Source organism: Lontra canadensis, unplaced genomic scaffold (assembly GCF_010015895.1).
Source record: "Lontra canadensis isolate GAN:19392208 unplaced genomic scaffold, GSC_riverotter_1.0 scaffold192, whole genome shotgun sequence".
Taxonomy (NCBI): Eukaryota; Metazoa; Chordata; class Mammalia; order Carnivora; family Mustelidae; genus Lontra; species Lontra canadensis.
This window is the reverse complement of record NW_022631186.1, coordinates 286,019-299,518: the sequence shown is the minus strand read 5'-3', so window position 1 is coordinate 299,518 and position 13,500 is coordinate 286,019. Positions and strand designations below refer to the sequence as shown.

General features: G+C 41.3%; 1 pseudogene; it reads right to left on the bottom strand.

Moving 5' to 3' along the window:
* Positions 1 to 12,016: 12,016 nt before the first annotated feature.
* Positions 12,017 to 12,765, bottom strand: LOC116861201 (annotated as a pseudogene).
* Between the last annotated feature and the right edge of the window lie 735 nt (positions 12,766 to 13,500).

Here is a 13,500-nt window from a genome sequence, read left to right as displayed (position 1 = left end):
TTGTGGTGTTGATATCATGGTATATCATGTCAAAACTTATCACATTATATATTTTAAATACATGCAGTTTATTGTATGTCAGCTGAAACTCAAAAGGACCTATGTTTTGTTTGTTGTATATATTTTATGAATATTCTTTACTCAATATTTAATAAATCAATTCAAAAGTACACATTTTGGCCCCATTAATTATTCTTCCTAGAAATAAATGAACATACATAAACACACAAGAATGTTCATTTATGAGTATATTTAAGGACATTTGCCACAGGATTACTTACATAAGTGGGAAATTGGAAATATCTTAGATATCCATCAAGTACTATGCAGAACGACAATAGATATGTATACTTTTAATATACAGTAAGTTCTTAAAAATCAGTAAGAAAAAGAACCCAGTAAAAATGGGAGAAAATACCTGACAGTCAACTCATAGAAAACAGTCTAAATGGTTAACTAGTATATTTAAAACATTCAACTTCACTCATAAGTACATAAATGCAAATTAAAATACAAAGAAACATAATTTTCCAATTTGAAAAGATAAAAGATTTGATAGTTCTCATTATTGATGAGGAAATAGGTAACCAGACACTCCTTGGTTCTATAAAGGACTACATTAAAATCTCAAGTATCTGTTTATTCAAAAGAAGTGATTACGACTGTGAAAAAGGAACCAACTGATTCAGATATTCACAATAAATATATTTGTCATAGGGTTCATATCCATAATATATAAAGAACTGTTACAAATCTATATAAAAAAGACGGACAACCCAATAGAAAAATGGGTAAAAGAATTGAAAATGCACTTAATAAAAGATGCTATTCAATGGCCAGTGAACATACAGAAAAATATTTCAGGCACCTGGGTGGCTCAGTTGTTTAAGTATCCAGCTCTTGATTTCGGCTTTGGCCATGACCTCAGAGTTGTGAGATCAAGCCCCACATGGGGCTCCACACTGGGCGTGGAGCCTCCTTGAGATTCTCTCCTTCTCCTTCTGCCCCTCCCCCTCTTTGTCTCTCTCTCAAAAAAAGTGCTTGACTTCATAAAAAAATTAAAATCAAAGAGAGATACCAGTACACCCCCATAAGAGTGGATCTTTTAAAACTGAAAGTACTAAGTATTGCCAAGGACCTGAAGTAACTGGAAAACACATTCATCTCTCATATTACTATATACTGGTATAACCAGTTTGGAAGACTAGCAACAGCTACTAAAACTGAAAATAAAATCATACCATAAAACCCAGCAGTACCATTCTTTGGTATATATGAAACAAAAACGTGTAATTAGGTACAGGAATATTCATACAACTTTGTAAAACCCAAAAACTAGAAACAACCCAAATGTCCATCACAACAGAATGGAAGAATACTCTCTGATATATTCAAACAATGGAATTTTATATGACAATGAGAAAAAAAGAACTATTGCTACTATTGTAGTTAGGACTTAAAAAGATATAATTTTAAGCAAAAGAATATAGACCAACAAATATACATACTTATGATGAAGTTTATAAAAACAAACTCACTTAGAAGTCAGAATAGTGGTTACTCTCAAGGCAGGAATAGGTGTATGACTAGAAGGAGCCACAAGGGACTTCTGGGATGCAAGTAATGTAATGTATAATCTGGATACTGATTATAAGGGTGCCTTTACATTATAAAATATCATTCAGCTGTACATTTATGATATGTGCATTTATCTGTATGTATGATACACCTCAATAACAATTTTCTTTATGGGACACCTAGCTGGTTCAGTCAGTAAAGCATACTACTTGATCTCGGGGTTGTACGTTCGAGCCCTGTTTTGGGTATAGAGATCACTTAAAAATTAAAACTTAAAGAAATATAAATAAATAAAACATAAAAATTTTCCTTATAAAATTGCAAAAGCAGAATATAGAACAGTGTGTCTATCTGGAAAAATGCACACAAATGTTATTAGAGGTTATTGCTGGAAAATTTTTATTTAATTCTTATAGCTTGATATATTGTTTTCAGTTCCTACGAGTCTGCATCTTTTTTAAAATAAGATTTCATTTATTTATCTGATAAAAAGAGAGAGAGAGAAAGCATGAGAAGGGGGGAGGGCAGAGGAAGAAGCAGGCTCCCTGCTGAGCAGGGAGCCTGATGCTGGGCTCAATCACAGGACACTGAACCGACTAATCCACCCAGGAGCCCCTGCATCTTTTTAATGTAAATTCATAATTGTGAACACATATGTTTCTTTTTTAATGTGGCTTTTTTACCTTTCCATTTTTTCACTATCTTCCTCCCTTCCATGATAACATTACCTCCACCCTACCATAGATAACCTATATTAAAAATTTGCATACTCTTCTACATTTTTCTCTATATTCCCAAAATCCTACCTAGATATACACACAAATATTTGGGGGTGTGTTTTGATTATTATTTTACAAAAAAGCAGAAGGGGGAAGACAGTATCAACATTTTTCACAGATTGCTATTTTTTATTAAACAACTTTATAAAATGTCATTTTTATGATCAAAAAATGAAGCTGTTTTTATTAGGAGAGGAAATAAAGTTCCCATTAGCTGAAACCTGGCTAGTTCTAAGATTGGTCTATTGAGAAGTGTTAGAAGATCCTGAAACACTGTCAGCGGGGCTCACCTCCAAGCCAGAAATCCCCCCAGAAAGAATCTAGGCCTTCCATCAGTCAAACACAAGGATTTCTGGTCTAGCTCAGAATGAGGGAAGCCTAGAAAGAGAGGTGGTGCTAGTACCTGTGCTAGCTTTTAAAAATAGCCAGCCCTCCTGAAGGAAGGATGCAAGCAAAACATCATGCCCATTTTTTTAATTGTTCGGGACTCTTCCCTCTTACTTTCCTGGAGCATTTCCCTGGTCTTATGTTAGAGTGTCTGTTCTCTGCTTCCATCTTCTCAGGACAGGTGATCTGCCAGGACTCTATTTGGGTTACTGATTTTGACACTCTCAAATAGCACATTTGCCAGCTCCAGAGGTGCCTAACAAATTCAGTGGGAATGTCCCTTCTCTTTAGAGAGGGGTATTCTTATATTTGGCCCTCTAATAGACATTTCCCTTGACACCTTTCCTCCTAAGTGTCCAAGAGTGAACCTCCAGGACCCAATGACAGGCTCTGGATTCCATTCCAACACAGTGACCTGGAGCATACATGCCTAGGTACTAAAATTTGGTCCTCTCTGAGAATGCGTCCCCCCACCCCTGGGATGAAGGTCACAGCATTTTCCCCTCCCTGCTGCCCTGTGACTGGCTTCCACCCAGTCAGATCCACCCAGAAGAACTATGAGCTCCCCAGCTTTGGTTTCCTGCTGAGCCAGAGCCCAGTAGAATAAAATTAGCCCATTGCTGGGGCACCTGGGTGGCACAGTCATTGAAGCACCTCCAACTCTTGGCTTCAGCTCAGGTCATGATCTCATGGTCATGGGACTGAGCCCTTAGTGGGCTCCGTGCTCAGCAGAGAGTCTGCCTGAGACTCTCTCTCTCTCTCCTCCTGCCCCTGCCATTCATGCTCTATCTCTCTCTGTCTCTCTGAAATAAATAAAAAATCTTCTTTAAAAATTTGCCATTCTTCACATCTAGTAAGTGCCAGAGCTGAGCCCAGCAACACTCTTGCCTGGCCAGTAGAATGCCTGAACTGACAGCACCTGTTCAGCACCCCCAGCCCAGAGCCTCCTTGCTCCCGGGGCCTACATGCTCCAGGGATGAGAGGGTAGAAACAGGCAACCACTACCCTTTTTCCACTGCACACCCACCCTACACTGCCCTTGCAATGACTGGGCCCTGGGATCCCGGGATGGGGGTGTTAACTAGTACCACTTCCCACCAGGCCTCCAAGCCCACCCTATACTCTCACTTGGGGAGTGCCGGGTGATGGAGATGGGGCTAGGGACCATGGAGCCCTAGCTGCAGCAATCTCTTCGTTCTGCCACTGCCCTCTTGTCTCCTTAGGTGGGGAAGGGCATGGCTCCTGCCCCTCGGTGGCCCTCCATCCACTTCCGCATCTGGGAAGGGTTAGAATCTGGGAGACACGCCACGGAGATATATCTGACCTTGCTACACAGATGGGAATCAGGACCGCCCAGGCAAAGGAGACGGGAAGGAAGGATGGAGAACCTAACCTCAGGTTCTACCAACTGTCTGGAAAGCCAGTTGAATAGGCTCTCATGTGTCCTGCGCTCAGGTCCTCCTCGATCCCCCACCCACGCTGCCCTGCCCCTGCCGCCCCCACCAAGCACTTGATCCAGAGCCCTAGAGGGGATCCAGGCTGGAGGGGCGACAACCCCTTCCTACCAGTGGCCCTCTTCTCTCTTTCCCCTACCTGATCTGGCCCCAAGGCCCCAAGGACAGAGTCGGCCTGCAGCTGGAGAAGGATCTAAGTGATTCTAGGCAAGGGGCTCTCGAAGACGGGGGGTGGGAGTCAGCTCCAGGAAACTCTTGGTCCGAAGGGGCTCTTCTCCTCTGCCCTCCTCTCCAGCCTCCAACCCTGGGCCAGGCCTGGAGGGACACCTTCTCCTCACAAGTCAACATTTGTTGGGGCTGCTTCTTCCAAAGAACTGGCCCACCAATCTATCCCACCAGTTCCCCATAATAGTTGTCCCAGAACTCCTGGGGAGGAGTGGCCAACTACACTAGTCGGGGCTCCCAGCTCAGGTAGGCTCCTTCACCACACAGTCCCTGGGTACTATGCAGGGTGAAGGTGAGCCCCCACCAGCTGCCCTAGGTTCACACAGGTGAACTACCTAGTGGGATTCCCTAGGCTTGAGAAACCTACCCCAAAACCTGAAGGGAGACCCAGAAATGGACCAGGTCAATAATAAGACCTCCCCTTCTCAGTTTGCTCCCCATCTGACACCCCTCCACCCATTTGCTTCCTTCAGCCACTTGCCTAAGTAGGAGTGAAGGAGAGGGCCATGGTAACCACTTCCACTCCTCTCCCCCACACACCTACATACCCTCATCCTCCTCTAGGGTGGCATGTTCTGGGAGATCCAGCCTTGCAGTCCATCTGCCTCAAAGCCTTGCAAGGGCCAGAGTTCCCCCCTGTCATGGGGAAATCTTTCAGCTCTTTGCCTCCTCATTCACCCCGCCCCCTCCTGACACACCTCCTTCATCCTTTAGCTCCATGAACACAGGGGTCTACCCCCCCAGCATATCTGGACACACAGGCTCCCTTCAACAATAACAGGGTGCCCCCACCTTTGGGTGGGCAACCTACAGTTCCCAGATGCTCCCATATCCCTCATCACATCTGACCCACCCCACCCCCAACCCTGAGAGGCAGCTGCTCTTATACCTATTTTGTCTATGGGTAAAGTGAGGCCAATAGGGGAACTAAATGCCATTTTTCAAACCCCTTTTCCACCAAGGCTCTCTCCACCCTTACTTACAGAAAGTAAGGAAGTAAGTGAATCTTTCTGTTCCCCTGACTTCTCAGAAAGTCTGCTTGCTGCTCTGGGAGACAGTACCTGCTGCACCCAGGCTCACTCTTCCTCCTAAGGAAAACTCTGGACAGTGAGTGGCACCATAGCCCCAAGATGGAGGCATGAAGGCTGCAGAAGCTGAGCCAGAGTCCTTGTGCACACCCCCACCCACCCACACCAGCCTCTCTTATGGAGGGAGAGGGATGAGGAGGGAAGTATGGAAGAGTTATTAGGAGTCTCTAATTTGCATTTCCCTGGGAATACACAACATTGTCTTCTGCATTCCTGTGTGTCTCAAAATGGAGCTAGAACTCCAAAATGAACTCTTCTATGCCTTACTCCTTTGTTCCTCTTATTATTCAGTAGAATTACCACCACTGAGGGCTAATTTCCAGGGCCTTGCTTGATGTCCAAGGGCCCTCAAAGAGTCTTTGTCTGGGCTGGTTATTGGAGGGGGTCAAAATCACTTTACTCATTTTGAAGTAGCTGTTTTCACATACCCTCTCCCTGGCAGCATGTATTTCCCCAAGTAACTCATCCTTCCACATGTTTTATTTACCCCTTACCCAATATTGAGACCATCCTAACTCAGATGGCCCCAAAAGGCTAACCCAACTTCCCAGGATATTTGCATGGCTTTCTACTTAGGAGCCTATCTCTGCAAAGAAGACCACTACCCACACCCACATATAGGGGCTTTCTGTTCTCTAACAAGAACAGGTGGAATAGATCTTGGACACTCTAGGCTTATATCTTTTCTCTGTCAATTACTTGCTCATAAGTTTCTATAATTACTCTTAGGGCTTTAGTTTCTCCATCTGTACAATTGCATTAATAATAATTATTCCTCAGGGATAGTAGGAGACCAGAAAAATGAGTCAATGAATTTAAATTGGGTGGTCCAAAGTAGACATGCCATAAATGTCCCTGTAAGGGAGCCCCATAACAATCTTTCTACTGTTTGGGTCTAAGACCCTGTCTCAGGCTTAGATTGACTCCCCATGTTAGTTTTCTTTGTCGTAGGCACCAGTACCTCAGCTGTATTCTTTCCTTCTACCTCATGTCATATTCCACTATTTTATGCTCTTCCAGATCCCTAGTGACAGCTAAGTAGCCGTATTTTCTACTACATTACTCCACTTGTTTTCCCTCCCCACCAGTTAAAATTTTGTGGTGGGGGAGAAAGAAAGACCTTTCTGAGGGTATAAACTTGCTGGTGTAGGCTGCCTTAAAAGAATTAGCTGGATTAATCACATACTTTATTTCTTAAATCTAAAATATGAAACAAAACTACAATAACAGAAAACAGTGAATTATTGGTCATGAGGTATAGTTGGGACTGGAGAAGCCATGATAGGCCATGTACAAGGAGATTTATGAGTGATGATGACTAATTAGAGGTAATCAAGTGGTGGTGGGGTATAAAGAAGAGTCACTTAGTCACTAGAATGAATGAACTTTTACTGAAATTCTCTAGGACTAACTTAAAGCCAAAACTATCCCCCACTCTAATCTTAATAAATTCCATTCCTGTTAGTGTTTATTATTGGATTTATGTACTACTCCTTCCACCCTGTTACTCTACTCACAGCTTTAGAATAAATTTCACCTTATCTGAGTTAGATGGAGGGGATTTCTTGCAAACAAGTAAGCCTGAGTAGACCCTCTGTTCTTTCTTGAATTTCTCATGGATTATAATAGAACATTTTGCCCTGGGATAAAATGACCAAATATAAAAATGGATTTCATTTACATTTAAATGTGTGCCAAATAATGATAGACATTAGTCAGAAGCACAATTGTAATGTCTCTATAAACATTCTGCCTGTAAACAGGGATAGGGAGAAATGGAGACCTCCAATAGAATGCAGGATCATTTGATATAGGTTGAAGGGCTATAGTGGCAATTACAAAGGCACTCATCTAAATCAAGTTGATATAAGTATAGTGGTGGGAGTGCAGTCTGCCAAAATAATCAGGAAAGCCAAATCACTGCCTTGAAATCTCTTGGCTATGCTAGTTATATCAACACAACATGGGGCTACCTGTCTGGTTTGGCTGACCTCCAGATGAGTCAACTGGTTCCTGAGTTAGTGCTTTTAGAATGCTCCAGTTTATCTCTAGAGCTTTCTACCTCATTTTTCTTCTATCCTGTCACCCTGCCCCTTCACCGTCTTTTCTCCTATTTCCCTGACTTGGACTTCCTGTCTTCTCTGGTTGCGTACTCTTCAGCTCTTGTACATTTCTGCCCTCACTGCCTCAGAAGCAACCTATGGCACATAAAGCAGTTTGCCTAACATAACAACTTAACTTTGGAAGAATTGACCCAGAGTTCTCTGCTCTGTCCTTTCTGAGATCCCTGACTGAGATACTATAGATTGTCCAGTAAAATGTGTTTCATTCCTCTACTAATCTGGTATCTATATTCACTCCAATATTCTCCTTCTTTCCATTTTCCCTGCAACAACCTCCCAATCCACTCTAAATATGTATATAAATTATCTACTGGAAATAAATGCAGCTACTTTGCTGGCGTTGACTTGTGACTTGGCTCTGGCTCAACCCCTTGGGTACTGGCAAGAGTAACTAGTTTATCTGCAGCATGTCAGCCAGTGGAAAGAAAGGGCCTAGAGAATAGAGTAAAACATGGAGGATAGAGGGTATTCTTAAACTTTCTTCTAGACACAATGTTAAAAGACAAATGAAAGAAAATTGATTTGGAGACTTATGATCAACCTGACTAAAGTCTCTCTGCCAAGATTCTTTGGTTACAAGTAATAGAAACCAATGTAAGCTACTTCCATCAAAATAGGGAAACTTACTCTAAGGAGGTAGGGGTGTGTCACAAAACTCAAGGTCAAGAATGTTATTGGATTTCAGGAATGGACAAGAAAAGGCAACTGTAAAGTCTTCAGAAACTTAGACAATAAAAAATATCATTTATCCTTCTCTTTATAATGTTTCTTTTTGCTTCTCTCTCTGATGAGCAGCTTTCTCAGTTCCACAGAGAGCACAGGAAATAGAACTTCCCCACAGAGCCATGGCATTACTGTTTACTTTGGAAGGTTCAACACAGGGGGCAAACAATCCAATTCCATTTCTCTCTCTTTCTCTCTCTCTCTCTCTCTCTCTCTCACACACACACACACACACACACACACATACACACACACAATTTAAAATTTCTGGTAAGAGCTTCTAGTCAGGCCCTCATCCTTAGGCCAAGGAACTTAGGCCTAGGATTGGAACAACATTTTTTTAAAGATTTTTCTTTATTTATTCAACAGACCGAGATCACAAGTAGGCAGAGAGTCAGGCAGAGAGAGAGAGAGGGAAGCAGGCTCCCCGCTGTGCAGAGAGCCCAATGCAGGACTCGATCCAAGGACCCTGAGATCATGACCTGAGCCGAAGGCAGAGGCTTAACCCACTGAGTCACCCAGGCTCCCCTGGAACAACATTTATAAATCACATTCATTGCCAGGATCCCACCATTATAAGAAAGAAACTGGAAAGTGGCAGGGGTGGGGGCACAATTTAAGGAGTCATATGAACTGCACAGAGATATCAAAATGGATTCACCACAATGGCCAGGCAGGTTTTTTCTTAGTTTTTATTAAAATTCTAGTTAGTAAAAAATAGTAATAATAAAATAAAATAAAATTCCAGTTAGTTAATACACAGTGTACTATTAGATTCAGGTGTACAATAAAGTGATTCAACACTTCTGTACAATACCTGGTGCTCATCACAATAAATACACTCCTTAATCCCTATCACCTACATCATCCACTCCCCCATCTCCACGTGCCTTCCCTCTGGTAACAAACAGTTTTCTATAGCTAAAACTCTGTTTCTTGGTTTGAATCTCTCTTTTTTCCCCCTTCGCTAGTTTGTTTTGTTTCTTTCTTAAATTCAACATATGAGTGAAATCAGATAATATTTTCCTTTCTCTGACTGACTTATTTTGCTTAGCGTTATACTTTCTAGGTCCATCCATGTCATTGCAAATGCCAAGATTTCATTCTTTTTTTTTAATGGCTCAATAACATTCCAGTGTGTGTGTGCGTGTGTGTGTCCCACATCTTCTTTAGCCATTAATCAGTCAGTTGACACTTGGGCTGTTTCCATTATTTGGTTATTGTAGACAGTGCTGCTATAAACATCAGAGTACATGTTTCACTTTGAATTAGTATTTCTGTATTCTTTGGATAAATACCTAGTATCGCAGTTGCTAGATCATAAAGTATTCTACTTTTAACATTTTGAGGAACCTCCATACTGTCTTCCAGAGTGGCTGCACCAGTTTGGATTCCCACCAACAGTGCATGAGAGTTCCACTTTATCCACATCCTTGCCAGCACTTACTGTTTCTTGTGTTATTCATTTTAACCATTCTCACAGGTGTTAGGTGATATCTCATTGTAGTTTTGAATAGTATTTTCCTGATGGTAAGTGATATTGAGCATCTTTTCATATGTCTGCTGGTCATCTGTATGTCTTCTTTGGAAAAATGTATATTTCTGATTTCTGCCTGTTTGTTATTGTATTATTCGTTTTCTGGGTGTTGAGTTTTTATAAGTTCTTTATAGATTTTTGGATAGTAACCCTTTATCAGATATGCCATTTGAAAATTTTTTCTCCCATTACATAGGTTGCCTGTTTTGTGGATTATTTCCTCTGCTGTGAAGATTTTTATACTGATATAGTCCCTATAGTTTATTTCAGCTTTCCTTTCCTTGCCTCAGGAGACATATCTAGAAAAACATTGCTATGTCAGATGTCAAAAATGTTACTGTCAGTGTTCTCCTTTAGGAGTTTAATGGTTTCCTGTCTCACATTTAGGTCTTCAGTCCATTTTGAATTTATTTTTGTTTATGTTATAATGAAGAGGCCCAGTTTTTTTATTTTGCATGTTGCTGTCCTGTTTTCCCAACACCATTTGTTGATGAGACTGTCTTTTTCCCATCGGATATTCGTTCCTGCTTTGTTGAAGATTGATTGGCCAAATAGTTGTCGGTTCATTTCTGGGCTTTCTATTTTGTTCCATTGATCTATGTGTCTATTTCTGTGTCAGTACCATACTGGTTTTGATCACTATGGCTTTGTAAAATCACTTGAAGTCCAGAATGGTGATGCCTCCAGCTTTGTTTTTCTCTTATCAAGTTTGCTTTGGCTATTCAGGGTCTTTTGCGGTTCCATACAAATTTTAGGTTTGTTTCATCTAGCTCTGTGAAAAATGCTGTTGGTATTTTGATAAGGAAGCATTAAATGTGTAGATTGCTTTGGGTAGTATAGACATTTTAACAATATTTTTCTTCCAATCCATGAGTATGGAATATGTTTCTACTTCTTTGTGTCATCTTCAATTTCCTTCATTAGTGTTTTATGGTTTTCAGAGTACAGGTCTTTCACCTCTTTGGTTAGATTTATTACTAGGTATGGTGAAGCAGTTTTATTACAGAACCAGAGAATATACATCTGAAACAAGCTATAAAAGGCTCTATTTCCTTAGAAACTTCTCTCAGCTTTTAGTCCCCTAAGAGTAAAGAAGACAGATCTAAACACAAGAGAAATTTCAAGTAGTGAAATAAAGTGACTAGAAGCCTCTTCAGTGTGTTGAGTCAAATAAAAATATGATTAGGCCTGTCACATAGAAATCATTATTTTAAAAATGTTAGCTATTATTGTAATCAGAAGAGGCTGGATGCAATGGGACTCTGAGCAAAAAAGACAGACTAATCTTTGCAGATAGTTCCTTCAAAGCCACAAAGGAGCCACTCCATAGTGGAATATACCTTAATAGGAACCAAGATTTGGGTCTGCCACGTACAGAACTCTCCTCCCTATATAGAGCTAACTGACACCGACACTGACAAATTCTTGGGTTTGGTTACTACTTTTTGAAGATAATATGTAAACTTCCCTTTTGTTATGACAACACAACAATTACCTCAGTCTTGTTACAGTTGAATCCAAGACACCCCACTCCACCCCCAATGAATCCCATTCTGAAGTAATTTCTACTTCAGAATAAGCCTAATTGAACTTGTAAGGCTCCTGGTATCCTTGATTATGTTTAGAAGATATGTAGTATACTTTATGGAAATGTGGGAAGCCCTCAAATATTATAAGCACACATTCTCTCCAGGTTTTCTACTTTTTGCCAATCTTCCTCTCTTGTCATTTTTTTTCTAGTTTAGTACCATTTATTAAGTGATCTCAGCTGTTGTGGCTGCTTCTTGTCAGCCTGTTCTTAAAATATAAAATGCAGGGCACCTGGGTGGTACAGTTGGTTAAGCACTTAGTTTCCACTCAGGTTGTGATATCAAGGTCTTGAGATCGAGCTCTGCCTTGAGATCCATGCTCAGCACTGAAACTGCTTAAGATTCTCTCTCCTTCTCCTTCTGCCCCTCATGGTTGTGCATGTTCTTTCTCTCTCTCTCAAGTAAATAAATAAATCTTTAAAGAAAAATTCCTCTTGTCCAGGACAGAGGGATCTTCCAGTTAGCACACCAACAGAACAAGAGACTCTGATGTTGCCAGCTTCAATGATGGTGCCATCCAGAGAGGGAGAAGGTCATGGCACATTCAACTGTAGCTTACAGAGGTTTTGAAAAAGGACCCTTTGGGGGCCCAGCCTGCCTGACATTTTGATGCTGCCAGTGTGGGTTTTGTACTCCATAATGGTGTTGAGAGGTAGGTTAAGCACTCGCCAAATCACTTCCTAGATTTGGACTGTTGTTGCTTGGTCACTGACAGTCTTACTCTATATTGAAATAATGTCCTTCTGAAACTGGACAGAGACCACAGCCCCACAGATCTCCTCCCCAACCATGAACTGTTCCTCCAGCATGTCCAGGATAAGATTCTCACAGCAATGAGATGCCAAGCCTTTCTGGAACCAGATAATCCACTTGCCACCATTTTTTTTTTGCATCATCTTCCCAAATAGATTTATTTCCTTCCTTGAAGAAATGAAAGTCCTTGTGGCCTGTCAGGTCCCCAGGACCTACCATGTGACCGTAAAACCTCCAGAACTGCTCTGCAAAGGCAAAGGGTGCCAATCTGTTTGATATTCTATTCACAACTCTGTGAGCTGGTGAGACATCCTGGGTTCTTCTGGCATATCAGAAAGTATTGCTGTACTGCAGGAGATGCTCTGCTGGTCCAGGGGCAACAGCCTTCGTCTTACTGCTGCCCTGACTCATGTCTCTTTCTGTTTTTTTCCTTCTCTGTGATGTTTACCTCATTCAGATCATGGTCCCCACTGTCATCATCTTTCAGTGCACTGAACTTGTTGTTCATCCTCTCACCACTGCCATCACCACTGCCTCACAGAGTGACTTCCACTCTGCTGGGCCCTCTTCTGTTAATTCTTGATAATTTCAGTTTGAGAGGCATTTTCTGACTTTATCTCCAAACACTCCCATTTGGGGGCATGTGACCTCCTCTGGGTTGTGGGGTCACATCATATACACATGTAGGAAATAATATGAATAATGGGGTGAATCCATCTACTATTCCACTCAGTGAATCTAAGTCTTTGAGTGAATGAGAGTTGAGAGACTTGAATTTGCTCTTCACTTAAGTGATCTCAGTTTCTGTGTGCTTCTCACAGTGTGAGAGTGTGTTCTAGTGTTTAAACACATATTTTTCATTCAATGGAGACCCTAAACATAAGCCAGCTACTTAATCTGGTGCCCAATTGAAGAAATAGGGATCAGTTCCAATGCTGGCCTTATTGATAGACATTATGTAGTTCCTTCACATGGAGCGTTTACAAATGCATTTCAGGGATAATTTTGGCTGTATGTGATTTTACGTAACATTTTGTATGTATGTAATTTTCCCTAAAATGTTTAAACCCATTTAAAACCTCAGTGTAAACTGTAATTTCACTGTACTAACTATAGTCTATTGGTTGAGAAAAATGGCTTTTGTTCCCCCCCACCAAAGTGTGTGTTTCAGACAAGCCACTAAAAGGAAGTTTATCATAGAAAAAGAAAAGGCTTGGTCATAGACACCAATCCTCTGAGCACTTGGCCAGTGAAATTCCACAGT